This window comes from Gallus gallus, chromosome 17 (genome assembly GCF_016699485.2).
Source record: "Gallus gallus isolate bGalGal1 chromosome 17, bGalGal1.mat.broiler.GRCg7b, whole genome shotgun sequence".
NCBI classification, from domain to species: Eukaryota; Metazoa; Chordata; class Aves; order Galliformes; family Phasianidae; genus Gallus; species Gallus gallus.
Window position 1 is genome coordinate 9,866,255 of NC_052548.1, and position 14,593 is coordinate 9,880,847.

General features: G+C 50.8%; 1 protein-coding gene across 1 annotated transcript in view; it reads left to right on the plus strand.

The window, feature by feature from the left end:
* The first annotated feature begins 4,306 nt into the window (after positions 1-4,306).
* Positions 4,307-14,593, plus strand: part of NEK6 (NIMA related kinase 6) — a 111,372-nt gene continuing 101,085 nt past the window's right edge. The window contains exon 1 of the mRNA XM_046901722.1: positions 4,307-4,483. The gene's annotated coding sequence lies outside the window, so the exon portion shown is untranslated. The remainder of the gene's footprint in view (positions 4,484-14,593) is intronic.

A 14,593-nucleotide genomic window follows, 5' to 3' on the forward strand; every position in this document is an offset into this window, starting at 1 on the left:
AGAACTAATAGGCTGCTGGGACTGTTCAGCTATAAACTCTCCTCTTGCCTTGTGCAGCAGCTGGCTGGGTTAGCTGTAGCATTAATATTGTAGCATTAATATTAACTTCAGCAAGGCTCACACTGGAGACGATACACTCCAGCCCCAGGAGCCAAGCCTTTTGAACAGTGTTTGCAAGATTCAGCCATGAGCACTCACTCCAGCATTTACTTTGAGACTCCTCGACTGTGGATATGCTGTTCATGCTGGCCCAGAGTGTGTGTTGATGGGGAAGGTGCCAGCTCTTGTCAGTCACAAGTGTTGTAATGAATTACCAGGGGCCTCACAGGGTGCAGCTGTGTGTGTCAGCCTTGAGAATGAGCACTGGAGCAAGATGCAAAAACATGAGGACCTGCTAAGACAAAGTATCAGAGGGAGAAGGAGCTTCCTTGGCACAGGAACCTGTGGATCCTGCTCACCCTGAGCCCCTTGCTGTGTTGAGCCCTGACAACAGCATTGCTACTGTGGGAGACATGAATGCAGAAACATCAATAACTGATACAGAAAGGGCTGACCTAATGCAGGACTCCATGCCATTTCAAGCTGCAGGCCTCAGCAGCAAAAGGCAGCCAGCCAGGTTGCAGAGGGGATGGGAGCTGGTGCATTAATTTGCTCTGCCATTCTGTCCTTGAGAGGAGCTGAAGAAGTCTGATGCCAGTGAGAAGTGCCATCCTGAGCCTGGAGCAGACACTGCGTCCTTACAGAATGAATCCACACAGGTAGCCTTAACAATTTGTCTCCTCTCTATCAGGAAATGAAGTGGCTTTCACAACGTACAGAAACATTTTGCTTGAGGAGGACTTTGGAGGGAGCAGGAAATATCATGGAAAGTCTAATGAGAAAAGAAGCACTGTAGTGTTACGGTGAACTGGCGTGCTAATTGCCTTTCAGTAGTTAATGATTTTTCCCAGCGTATCTTTGCTACTGTAATTTGTGCAGCAAAAATACATCATTTATTGCTGTACATCCAGGACAACTCTGAGCTGGCTGAGTGCTGTGGCTGTTGATTCATCAGCAGTACACTTGGGAGAGCTCTGGACTTATCTTTTGCCAGGGCAGCATGTCTTTTGGACTAAGTGTGAACCAGGATTGTCTTGGAAAGGAAAAATAACCCAGAGCCTGCCCAGATCTGCACTGTGCTGCACATCTGGGCATTGGTGTCCCTGGGCCTCTCTGCCTCCCGGTGCCCACTGCTGGGCGCACGGCACGCGGGATAAACTCACCCCCCAACTCTGGGGCTGGACCTCTCAGCAGAACATCACACCATTTTCACTCTGAAACTCACGTGGCATTGAAATGAAAAGAAGCAGAATGAGTACAAAAGCGTCTCTCTCTCTCTCTCTTTTTTTTTTTCCTTTTTTTCCCTGGCTCTAACTCGGAGTTTTCACTGTTACACTGAGAGGTTCACAAACAAATATTGCAACTTCGTTCCTCCAGAGCCCAGGACAGCCGCAGCTCTCCGCGAGGCTTTCTGGCTCCCTCTCTCTTTTGCCTCTTTCCCCCTTGTCCTTTTTGGAGCAATCTTGAGCCTCTGCCAAGGAAGGGGGTGTTACAGACTGGCTGCTCCAAAAGTTCTCCGTGTTCTGTTATAGCTGGGTTTAGGTATGGCTGTAAAAATATAGCTGCACTGTAATATAATGAGAAACACGAGAGAACTGAAAGTGGAGCGGCTTCAGAACACTGCCAGCAACAGCAAAATGAGCCCGTCTGTGGATTGAAGGGGCAGAAAGAGACAGTGTAAGTTCTGCAGTTTCAGAAACGCCTTCAGTATGAAGAAAGTTACACAGACAATACATGAAAAGAAGGAATATTTGGCACCTTTCTAAAATAACGTGCTTTTGCAGGACGAGAATCATTGTATTTTAAAACTAGTGGTTTATAATGCCAAAAGGAAGAATATCCTGACTGCTTTCCTATATTCTCAGGCATTCCCTGTTTGTTGACTATTTAGGGCATCTCTCACCAGGATCTCTGATCAGTTTGGGGCCGGGTGTGGTGTGCAGGCCCTGCCTGAGGAAGGAGCCTTATCTCAGGACGGAGAGCCCCAGGGATGCTGTGGTTCCGCACCACGCCTGGCTGTGCAGCAGCGCAGGGCCGCAGCCGGGAGAGGCACTGTGTGCTCCTCTGAGCGCAGCAGTGCTCTGTGGAGGTGGCCTTTCCCAGCAGGTGGGAGCATCTTTCCATACCCGGTGACACGGTGAGCTCAGGGCTAACTGATTTCCAGCTCTTTGATAGCCACTGGCTAAATCCACACGGCAAACCTCCATTTGGATTTCGGCCCGAAGCCTCACTGCCTCTCCTCCCCTCCACTCTCACCACCAGGTTCTCCAGGAACCGGAGAGGTTGAGGCAAATAATAGATACAAATTACGACCAAAGAAGAAATGACTGTCATTGTAAAAATGTATTTATTAATGATCTTCACATAATTCTCCGGGAGTGATATTCTGCACGACAGAACTGTAACAGATTTTCACCAAATGGGAATTTTTTCCTCCAGAACAACATAGCATTAAAGGAGCGAAGCAGCCGAATATATTTCCTCCAGTCAGGGAAATGACGGATCAGGGACAAGAGACAATACATTAGTAAACAATATAAAAAATGTACATTTTGTCATTTTGTATTCCTGAGTTATTCTAAATCTGTGAATAAATCGAGAGCTTAAAGTCTCTGGAGCTGTTTTGAAGTCTCTTGCTTTCTATAAATATTGCATTCGCCTCAAGTAAGAATTTCTGACATGTATTAAAAAAATACACATTAGTAAAGCTTATAAAATAGATATTTGGAATGCTGTTATTGTTATTTTTTATTCAAAATACAGTTTAATGCAACAATTGAGTTCTACTTCAAAGTGTCAAAATTATTTTTCATGCTTTTTCTCCGCATTCTTTGAACTTTATGGTTGAAGCTCTAATTTTCTGCTTTCCGATTTTGTCCTCGTTTGAAGCAGTCGTTCCCCCGCACAGATAACACTCTCCGCTTCCTATTAGCGCTCCCATTAGCGCTCATTATGGTCTCCTGGCGCCGCCCACGACAGGCTGTGTTTGCCCGGCCGTGTCCGGCGCAGTCAGACCGGGCGCAGCGCAGCGCCGCAGAGCTGAGGGCATCGCGTGCGGCCGCTCGGAGTGCCGTTATGGGGGACTTCGGGGGAGAATCGGCGTCAGACGCGAGCACGTGCTGGTGCCCACGCTTCAGCTAACCAAACGGTGCGAGGAGATCACTTACTGCAACAAACCACCACGTAATTGTTTGCAAAGGGAGAGTTCCGGAGCCGGAACGTATGTGAGAAAGCTGCCGTGGGTTTTCCTGTTTGTGACACACCGTGTTTGATGTGTGCCGTCCCACGCAGGCCGTGGCGGAGCTGATGGCCGTCACGCGCTTGCAACTTTCAGTCCGGCTGATGCCCGGAGCATCACAGGGCCGCATTCCCGTGGTGCAACGTCGAGAACCTCCCGGATGCGGCACTTACAGCCCTGCAGTCCCGGGGACGCGCAGAGCGCTCCGGTGGTGCTCGGAAGCGCCAGGAATGAACGGAGCTGGCGGGGGAGGCCGCAGCCGACACTGCGGGTCGCGGGGCCGTGCGTGCAGTCCGGCAGCAGTGTGAGCCCACAGCACCGACGGCAAAGAGCCCTCAACGCACTCGCCGTCAGCAGTGGGAACGCTCGGGCTCGCTTTTGTGCTCACAAGGAGGGGCTTTGCGGCTCTGTAGTTAACTCCTTTCGGAGTTAACGAACGGCCCCTCCAGCGCCGAGGGCGACGGTTCCCCGCGGCAGCGCAGTGCCGGGCCGTGCGGGCTGCAGAAACCGCCCCGAGGGAGCGCCGACTGCTCCTCGGGCAGCCACGTGCTGAGCGCCGCGCTTCGCAGAGCCGCGGGGCTGCAGGGCTCTCCTCGGGTGCACCGCGCTGTCCGCGGGCGTCGGCTTCCACGGAGGGAGCGTTTTATCCTCAAAGACGAAGGAAACCCTAGGACTTGCTCGAGCACAGCGGCTGAGGAGCCGGGCCCGGGCTGCCAATGTCGCCCCACGTGGACGTCCCCTCCCGGCCTCCCTCTGGGGCGGAGCCGCCGCTGTGTGCCCCGCCGGGACACGGCGCTGAGCCCGAAGCGCGCGGAGCGGCTGTCCTCGGGGCGTTCGCGCCGCGTGCCCTGCAGCTGATGCGCGCGTGCCCTGCAGCTGATGCGCGCGTGCCCTGCAGCTGATGCGCGCGTGCCCTGCAGCTGATGCGCGCGTGCCCTGCAGCTGATGCGCGCGTGCCCTGCAGCTGATGCGCGCGTGCCCTGCAGCTGATGCGCGCGTGCCCTGCAGCTGATGCGCGCCACGCGGCGCGGCCTCTTTCTCCTGTCCTGAGCCCGACGCGGCCGCGGAGCGCGTCGTGTGAGCGCCGTGGAGGTCCGGGGCTGCCCGTGAGACAAAGCTGCGCCGAGAGGAGGCCGTGAGGCGGAGGTGAGCTTGGCTTTATTTCTGATGGTGCGGCGTTGATGTTCTGTGAAAATCGTGTCGAAAGAGCGCTGTGAAAACCTGCACAGGTAGCTGCTCTGCAGGTTGGCTCTGTAACGTGTAGAGGTGGGGCCGCCTCCTCCCCTCCCCCCCCCCGATGCCCCATGGTATGGCGGCCCGGTGCCGCCCTGCAGGGAGCGGTGGAGTCCCGCGCGGCCGAGCAGGTGGGAGAGGTGGGGAAACAGAGGGTCTGTGTGTCGAAGTGCCCGGGCAGACAACGCCTCGCTCCTTCACGCTGACGCGCCTGCAGTGGGAGCGCGGGGCGGCAGCGCCGGTGTGTGCCGTGTGAGGGGCGGAGGCGCAGCGCTGCTGCTCCCCTCAGTGCGGGCAGCCCGCAGGAGGCAGTTTGACGAACTCCGCTCTCAGCAGAGCGCTGCAGTGTTGGGTATCCACTTATTTTCCGACTCTTCGACACAACAAATCTGCACCAGAATAGTGGTGGGTGTGAGGTTATGTGCAGAGGTGCACTCTTCACACATTTATGTCAGTGGCATCATTATTGTTCTCTTAGTTTTTATCCACTGCCCACTTCGGTTAGTGACAAAGGATTTCAATGCCGGCCATGCAAATTAAAGCAAGAGCTGCTATTGTTTTTCCGGATACCTGACAGCTCCTCTTATTCAACCTAACGCAGACTGAATTTGCAAACAGAGCCAGGGCCGGGTACTGCTGGCAGAATGATAGCTGACAGGCCGCTCGCAGGCTCCAGAATCAGCGTCATGTCTGACACGGAGGAACGTGTGTTGGCAACCTTGCTTGAGCCGTGTTTCCAGAGCCGTAAAGAAACGGGAGCTCTTCCAGGGGATGACAGCAAAGCTGCTGTTTGAGAGGAGAGCCAGAGGCCATGTCATTGTCATTCTTCTCTGTGTGGCAGTCTGCACTCGTTGCTTGGAAGAGCACCTGGGAGCATATATGGGACGGGAGGCGTAATAAATGCTAAAGTGATGGCCTGGTACTAGCAAGGAAACGTATTAATGAACATTTGTGGTGGATCTTGTGCCTAGCATGGACTTGTTGCTGTTCTACTGGGGGCAGGGCAGCGCTGCTGGGACACGGTGTGCATGGTGTGACACCACTGCCAGCAGGGGAAGGCTGCTGATCTCTTTGTTCCTTGGGAGTCTGTGTGTGGTGAGTACTGGTGTTACTCCGTGGGGTGCCTGCTGTCCTGGGTGCACTGTGGGTGCATTTAGAGCGCGCTCTGCCAGTGGTGCCATGGCAGATTGAAAGATCCCGCTTAGTACCAGTGATTCACAAAGCTTTGCTTTGCTCAAGAGGCATCTGAAAAGCTTCCCAGTGGAATTCTAGTGAATGGGTTATGATAAGCATTGACCACAAAAGCCTGCCTAGCAGGTTATGTCTTGGATGGGTGCTGCTGAACGAACTTTGAGGTGGGAATTGTTTGCTTCCAGCTTCTCAGATTTGCCCAGCTGTGTTCCCAGTGGCGGTGCTTGCCGTTTACCTCCTTAGCACCTCCTGTGCAAGCTGGAAAATGTCACATAATTTCTAAATACTGTTGACTGGCTCCACATGCTGTGAGAAACTGTAGACACATTTCTATCAAGTGTGCTTCCTCTGTCCTTGTGTGAGAGGGTGGAGATGAGGATCCCTTGTCTGCCCAGTGGGATGCAAACCACTTCTCAGCTGTGACTTTTCTATGGCACCTACTGCAATGGGAAGTGGTCTGGAGCACCCTGACAAAGAATGACTCCTGTGGGAGGGAGCTGCAAAATGTGCAAGGGAGGAAGCAGTTATGTAAGGACTGAGGTGAACTGCTTTTGAACGTGGCTGGGAAATCCCTGCCTTTCAGGTACTGTGTTATGTTAATATGTGATGAAAGAAGGGGAACTATCTGTTGATTGTTTCTCTAGTTTTGTTGCGATGCAATCTGTATGAAAAGAGGCCAATCTGTACTCATGGTCCTTTGTAGACCCTTTGGCATCTGGCTGAAGCCCTTGACAGTCTCCCGTAAAGGCAGTCGGGTGTGAGGGTCTGCTCACTGCTGTTGGTGGGATCGGGGGCACCCTCAGCACTCTCGCAGGTGACCATCAAACTGCAGGTGTCACCTCTGGGCTGTTCTCTGGGACTCAATGAGGGCAGTGTCGCAGTGAGCATCAGCACTACATCTGCTCATGCACTTCTTTGTACCACTGTAAGTCATGAGCTCCAGAAGACTTTCCAGGACTAGACGTAAATGAGAAAAAGTAAAGTACATCTTTGCCAGTGCTTCTTTTGTCTTTATAGCAGCTACAGTGCAGGAGTGTGTGCCTCATCTGAGCCTTGCTTCTTAGGAAGGTGAGACCAGAAATGTTCCTTACTCTTTACTGTCCAGGCTTTTGACACAGACCAACCTGCCCTGTATTAACTTTTGCATTTCTCATCAAGATGCAACATACTTTAAATAGCATCTGCATGACTGGCTCTTTTTTTTTTTTTTCCTATGGAGGCTGATATACAAAGTACCTCAAGTGGCAGCTGTCACCAGTGAGGTGGCATTTTTCTTCACTGAGGCTGACAGCAGCTGTCCAGGAGAAGTATGAATGGAATGAGAATGACATCATGTTTATTCAGGAATGACATTCCCAGCCATGGATCAGTGTCAGCAATATTTTGATAAGTTTTAGAATGAGAAAACATTTCAAGAAATGTTCCCTGATTTATCCTTTGTAAAATACACAACACAAAAAATAATTGAAGAGATTGCAGCAGGACAAAGCAGGGCTTGCCTAGCATGTGTTTCAACACACACTTTTATCGGTGCTGGAGACAGACTGTTGGCACTGGGGCTCACAGCATCTTTAACTCTTGTGAGCCCAATGAGTCTTCTGAGCCTGCTTTTCTCTCTGCTCCTCCTTGCCCTGGACCTGTTTGTAGCTGGACATGGGACAGGTTTCTTAAATATACGTGGATGGTTCAGTCCAGTGTGTAGAGTGATGGCTGATGAGGATGCTTACAAGAGTTGGTTCATCCTGAAGCCTAATGGAATGTTTCAGGGAACTAAGTGTACAGCTCGGGGATTTGAACACCTGAGTGCCACAGGCCTGGAGATCTGTTTGACTTTATTGTATTACTTCTTATGAACTCTCACCGTGATGGTACAACTTGCATACCCTACTGCCATGGTCATGCTTTCCCATCATCCAATGCCTGTTTTTAATGCCTGGGCTTTTAATTCCCTCCTTGCTAATATGCATGCAGTCGGTACTGTCTGCTGTCCCACCCAGTCACCCCAGCTGCTCTCCCCAGTGGGTTTGAGCAGTGCTTGAATGTGGTGGGAGCAGATCCCCATCAAGAGGTTGCCAGGAGGAGTCTGGGCCTGCACTGCAGCAGGAGCCGCTGCTGGCTTTGTTGTGGCTCCGTGGTGCCCGCTGTCAGCTGGGTGCTGGCGGTGCCGCCGGGCTGCAGAGGCAGTCCTGGGGTAGCAGCCTCTGGGGGCACTGACTTCCTATCCATCAGGTGCTGCTGTGCATGCTGACGGACCAGAGTCTGAATTTTCCTTCCATCTGTGACATTTGAAGACTTGTGTGTATCTGTCTAGCGGGGAGCGAAGTGGAGGGACGTGTGAGGGTGACCACTGCCATGAGTGCTGCAGCGCAGTGGAAGGGGAGTGAGCTTGGCCAGCACCACAGCGTGGCGTGCAGGCTGGTGTTAACTTCATAGCTTGTTGTGTATTTATTCAGTTGTGATCTCCCATCCGTTCTCCCTCCTGCCTCCAGCCTTGGCTCTCTCATGGTATCACATTCAGCCGAGTTATATTTAATTTGAGTTCAACAGAAGGGCTTATTTAAATATAAACCGTGTGAGTGACAGTGCACGGCTCGGTGTGTGCGGAGATGCTGCGTGGCAGCGGCTGATGGTGGGGCAGAAGGCCACAGAGATGTCCCCCTCCTCTGCCCTGCCCTGCCCTGCCTGCCTGCAGCCCTCGGGGCCGGGAGGTCGGTCTGGAGGTCTGCATGGTGCAGGGGGAGCTATGCCAGCTGCTTCCCTTTGCATTCTGATTCTTTGTGGGATGCTGGTTGCTGCCATCGGGCTAGGAAACAAGCAGAAGCTGGCAGCCCTGTGTCTCTGAACATGTGGGTAGATGAACTCTGCAGTAATCTAAAAGGAGTCTTGGTGGTGTAGTTTGGTTCCTGGGTATCTCCGAAACCATCCTCCTCAGAAAGGGATAAAGCTATTTTTTTTATTTACCTACAGCTGTTTATCTGTGCCAACCAGTATGGCCTCAGGAGAGGCGTTGTGTGGCCATCAGCCGGGCTCCTCCGGCCAGGCTGCGTCGTGGCTGCCAGAGTGCCACTGCAGCACAGCTTGTGCAGGGGTTGGAAAAGAGCAAAGGAGGTGGGAAAAAGCTGCAGCTTTGTGATGGCCGAGTAAGGACTGTGATCACTGCGTAAGGATGCGCTCCTCCAGGTGGGAACGTCTTACATTGGGTACAGAGGGAGCAACCGCTTCGTCTGCGTGAGCTGTCCGACTCTGGGAAACAGATTCCTTGGTTGACTGCTTTACAACCACATACTAAACATTCTAAACAATTTATGTGTTTAAACTGTATGTTTCTCTCCCTCAGAACTTGCTACTCTGCAGTGTTCCACAGATCTTGTTTATAACACGTTCATCTAAAATTATCTCAGTGCACACAGCACCCTCCTATAGAACAGATGCTATGTAACCTGCAGTTCTGTTTTGATCTCAAATCAACGTGTTTAAGCTACTTGTGTGAATTATAAATTGAAACTAAACTAAGAAAATGAAATTGTTGTGTTTTTTGCCATGATGCTTCCGCAGTTCAATAGTTCTATTCATTTTAGAGTGCCTTTCTGGTGTGACACTCACAGTTGCTATTTCAGGTTTAACTATTTTTGTATTTAAGGAGTTTCTGGGTTATCTTAAAATAATCTCTAAAAATTAACCTTTCCCAGCTACATTACTGAACTTTTCCTGAGTGTCTTCTGGATTTGTTTTTGCATCGCTTCTGAATTTAGATGAGATTTATATACAAGAGACATTTTCCTTTGTAATTAGCCTACTTGTGTGTCTTTGCGCATCTTGAAAGGATGGCTGAGTATCTCAGGAGATTATCACTTGCATCCCGGGGCTGTTTCATATCTAAATCACTGGTTATCATCCTCAGATAATTATTCCTATTTATTTACTATTTATATTACAGTAATTCCTAAAGGAATCTTCCAGGTTGGGGCCCAGAGTGCTAGATGCTGTAGGTGCATGAATAAGATATGCAGCTGCAAATACCCCCATGTTGCTCTAAGATTAAGGATGCGTTTTGCAGCGCCAGCAGGACTCTGGCAGTGCTCTCATAACCCCTGGAAGCAGAGGAGGCCAAGGATGGATGCAGGCTGGAACCCTGCATCTTTTTGCTTTTAGAAAGAGATTCAGGTTTCACATTCTGGGCAAAGCAGGCTGGGGGCAGGGATTTTACTGCTGCTGTCTGTGATGAAAAATGGACTTCATGATCTGGACCTGCCTGGTTTGGTCCTGTACGCATTCCTGGCTTCACTGACCTACCGAGATGCAGTTTTATCCTCTTCTGGAGTCCTGTAAAAGCCCTCTGTTTTGGCACTGGACCTTCCTTTCTGAAGTCTGAAAATATTTCAGCTTCTTAAGTTCTCTTGTTTTGGTGACGTGGAGAGAAACTGATTTCCCTTTTCAGAACATCCTGATCAGAACGGAGCTGATACCTTTTTCATTGCCCCTCAAAAACTCTTCTGGACAAAAATGTTCCTTTCTAAGAATGCTTCGCATGTCTTTGTGAGAATGAAAAGCTGAAGCTGGGATTGCTTCAGAACAGAGGCATCAGATCTGCTTTCAGTGTCTCGCCATAGGAAAGCTAGGAGTCACAAATGTGAGTAAGCCAATGGCAGCAGTAAGGAAACTTTGGACTGAGATTCCCCCAGACTTGAGGTACTGTGAATTATTTGCCTCATCCTGGCCCTGTTGGGTCCCCAAAGTGTCCATTCTTCTCAGCCTCTTTCTTCCTTCTTGAGGTTTGAGAGAATCACATCTCCTTCCTCCTCGCCCCTCTGCTGCTCAGGACACAGCAGCTCCGCGCTGCGGTCCGGGCACTGGAAGGGACTCATATGTGCAGCTCAGCGGGAACAGACTGGGTGAGAAGGTGGGTTAGGAGGAGAGGGAACACCTGCAATCCGTGGGAGAATTACAGAAGAAAGAAATGATGTTGTGGCCATAACTGCCAGCGAGGTGGAACAACCCAAGAACAAGGAGGCACCAAGCAGGAGCCTGCTGCTGGCACAGCACGAACAGATGGTGCCGACAGGCAGAAAGGCGAAGGTGTCAGCTCTGCCAGGGCTCCCTGAATCCACTGACGTGAGCTGCAGGGCCACAGCCAGCTGTGGGTCATCGTCCCTCCCTGGGGTGGATGGCTCTGCCCCAGCACACCACAGCCCGGCCAGCCCCGACCTCCGGGCAGGAGGGGAGGCAGGTGGGGCCCTCACTGTGCTGCAGTGCGCTCGGCTGCAGCTCTGCTCTGAGGATGGAAGCGGAGGGCTTCGTGGGTGGAAGTGTGGCTGCAGCGGCAGTGCTGAAAGGTTGAGCAGAAAGCTGCTTCTGCATCAGCACACACAACTCAAGAATGGCTGTGCCTGGCTGAGCAGGACGTGCATTTTCCTGGTGGCCGTTGTTTAATTAGGCTGTTGTTGATGCTGACACTGTGTATTTTCTTTGCTCTATCTCCTTTCTTTCTTTATTATTTCCTACTTTGGTTTGATGTTGTTGGTATATAAAATTTAAAGAGCTCTAAATTTTTTTAAAGGCCCCTAAAGGGAACGGTGCGTTTTGTGTTAAAGTCATTACATGAACACCTGTGAACTGTTGAGTTTAATTGGGCTACAGCTGCTGGGGAGCGAGTGGGGATTTATTGGTTTGATTGGCTGTCTTCAGGCTGCAGCGCATTGTCAGGCACTGCCCTTCTAACTTGTCTCTTTAAACAGGAGCCACATGTGCACATCAGCTGGCTGTGGGCACTGTAGATCCCAGGGATGGGGCTGCTGTGGCACGGCGATAGTGTGGCCATGTGAGGGCACGGCAGCAGCCAGCAGGGAGCACAGGAGCTGCATCAGTGAGGGGACAGCAGCCAGCTGTGGGTGTGGGACCTCCTGGGTGCAGGGATGTGGCTGGGCAAAGGTGGAGAAGAGGAAAAGTGTGAAAGCAAAGCCTGGTCTGGAACATCACATGTCTGCCTGGTCAGCTCTGGAGGTTGTGTAATAACAGCTTCATTAAGGATGCAGCCAGTTAGACAGCAATAAGCCTGGATGTGTCCTCTCGCTAAGAAGATGGATTCCATGCACAACTAGTTAGTGCATCTCAGTGGACTGCAGGGGCACCATATGCATATCAGAGTTGGAGAGGTAGAATGGGCAAACCTCCATTGTACCAATGGTGGAGACAGACTGTGCCCAGTCCTTCTATCCCCCCTCTCCTCACCCACATGGGAGGCAGAGGCTGGGTGTGATGCTCACCTGGCTGCGTGCACCCTGGGGCCAGGAGCCTGCTGTGCTCTGCAGCACCCAGCGGGTGGCTGAGTGCTGTGCCCATCCCCTGCGTGTGAGAGCTGCCTGCCTCAGGTGAGTGCTGTAATGAGGCTGCTCCTCTCTTCCACTCTCCTGCAACTCACAGCCTTCTGCAGACATCCTGACCTTCAGTGGACTCCATGGGACCTGGCTGCCAGCCTGCCCCAGCTCTATTGTTGTGAGTCCCATCCCTGTGAGTGTCTGGGAGGGATGGACGGAGATGTCTCTGTGCTGCGCCTCAGGGGAGGGGGGAGGGTAAGAAAATTCCTTTTGATTCCTTTTTTTTTTTTCCTGTTGTTTTCACACCATTAAGAAATAATTAACCTCCTTAGTGAAAGCATGTCTCCTTTGCACCTGAGTAGGAAAACCTTAAAATATACATACAATACTTTTAACACTAAGCTTAAATTATGCAGTTGCTGCATTTTGATGATAAATATGCAGATGAGAAGATTTCTGCCTCTTTTATCTTCTGATTCTAACTCTGTCTAAAAACAGATTGTCGCAGCCACCCTAATTCTGAGAAAAACAGCCTTTTGTGCATTGAAAAGCCAAAACAAGCAAGTCTGATGATCAGATCTTCTCTTCCTGGCTGGCATATGTCTGCCATGCTAGTGAAGGAATCACTTATCTTTTGTGGCGATGGCAGTTGGTGCCATCAATTCCTGTCAGCTGGGAAAAGGGATGGGAAGCCAAATTCATACACTGGTGATTAATTCTGGAAGCTCACGAGAAGAAAGACATTGTGAATACCGCTGGAAAACTCTGAAATTGCAGCAGAACAGGCAGAGCAGATGCATTATGCCCAGGTTGCACTGGGTAATTCTTGTCTTTCTGCACCGCAGCACAGCCCTGAGCACAGATCCACTCAGACCAACTCCTGATGGTAGATGTTCCGGCCAGACCAGCCTGAGCTGAGTGCAGTGTGGGTGTTGAGGAAGGAAGGCTGCAGGGCTCAGTCAACAGCAGATCTCATCCTGTGCCTGTGCTTACTGCTTGCCTTTGGTTTTGCAGGTGATGCTTTCCTAGGAGGCCACGACTGCTTTGGGCACTTTGAGGATGGGCATGGCATTTAAGAAGCAGCCTGTTTTGTTCCTACCGTTTCTTTTTCCCCTGATCTCTCTTGCTTATTCTCATATATACGTGCATACAATCATTTTGTCTCCAAAGCATAATTGCCTCTTGCCCTGTCTGTTGCAAATGGGCTGCCCCATTGACCATTGTGCCCTTTACAGTGTTTGCTGAATACTCAAGGTCAGAAAACAAAGCTCTTGTGGGAGTCAGGCTAGCCTCTCAGCTACAAGAGACAACAAAACCTTGTGCTTGCCTAGCAATCCAGAGCTTGTATCTGCCAAGCAGCTCTTGAGCTTTGGTTAAAAATAAAGAAAAAGGATTCTAGGGTTCACCTCTCCAGGCAGTGGCTGGGAACAAGCTGCTGCTGCCCCTGAGTGTGACTGAGCTGCACTGCGCGAGGCACCAGCATCTTTTTGCTCTCCTCATTTCTGAAATAGTCATCATGAAAGCATCTATTTCTCCAAAGTTTTGTCTTTTTTTCTGACTTTGCTGAGGGTCCCTACCTCCCAAATACATATTCTGAAACTCGAGTTATTGAACATGGCAGAAAGCGCATGGAAGCAGTTTCTGGTCAGATGCTGTGGTTTTGTGCTTTTGAGTCTTTCTGAACTTAATAGCGTCCTCTGTGGTGCTGCTAATGACGAGCAAGGGCAAGTTGCTGTGTTCATCATCAGCTGTTTGCCTTTTCCTGAGCAAACTCCAGGTACGTGTATGGGCTGCTCTCAGGCCGTCTGCAGGCACCAGTGCTGTGCTGTGAGCGATGGCAGGGCAGGGAGAGAGCCTATTGCTTGGTTAGACACTCTTCCTTCCCCTTCACCGCGTGCCTCTGACGGATTGTAAATGAGGGTAAGAAATTTGGCAAAGCGTAATTAATAACACTGAGCAGATCTGGAGTTTGGGAGTCCCGGCTCCCAGTCACCTCCCCGCACCGCTGCGCAGCGCAGCGCGTTTCTCGGACACCTCTCAGCTCAGTGCTGGAAACGCTGCTTCAACCCTTACGTTTAGTCAGGCCGTCAGCGGAGACGCTGCAGAGTTTGGATGTAACAGAATTTACATAGAAGATGGCCTCTGGTGGAAGTTAATTGGCCCTGCATTACCTCTGCAGAAAACCCCCACTGTAAAATAGCAGTTTGCGAAAGAACAGCATTAAATCAAAGAACTGTAAAAAGAAATCGTGCTGTCTGCGAGGATTGTGAAACTTTGTTCCCAGACAGTGTAACTTCTCGATTGACCTGTATGTATCCCACAGTCAAACATGAAGGGCTTTGGACTCTAATACCATCTGTGGGAATGTGATCCCTTGGCTAGTTTGCAGCTGTTCAGCACTCTCTCAAGATACGCTGGAATTTCTAAGTTCAATTGAACAAGGCAGTGAAAAGAAGTGTGAAGGGTTTTAATATCGATCTATGAAGATTATGATGTTCATAGGCAAATAAACACTTTT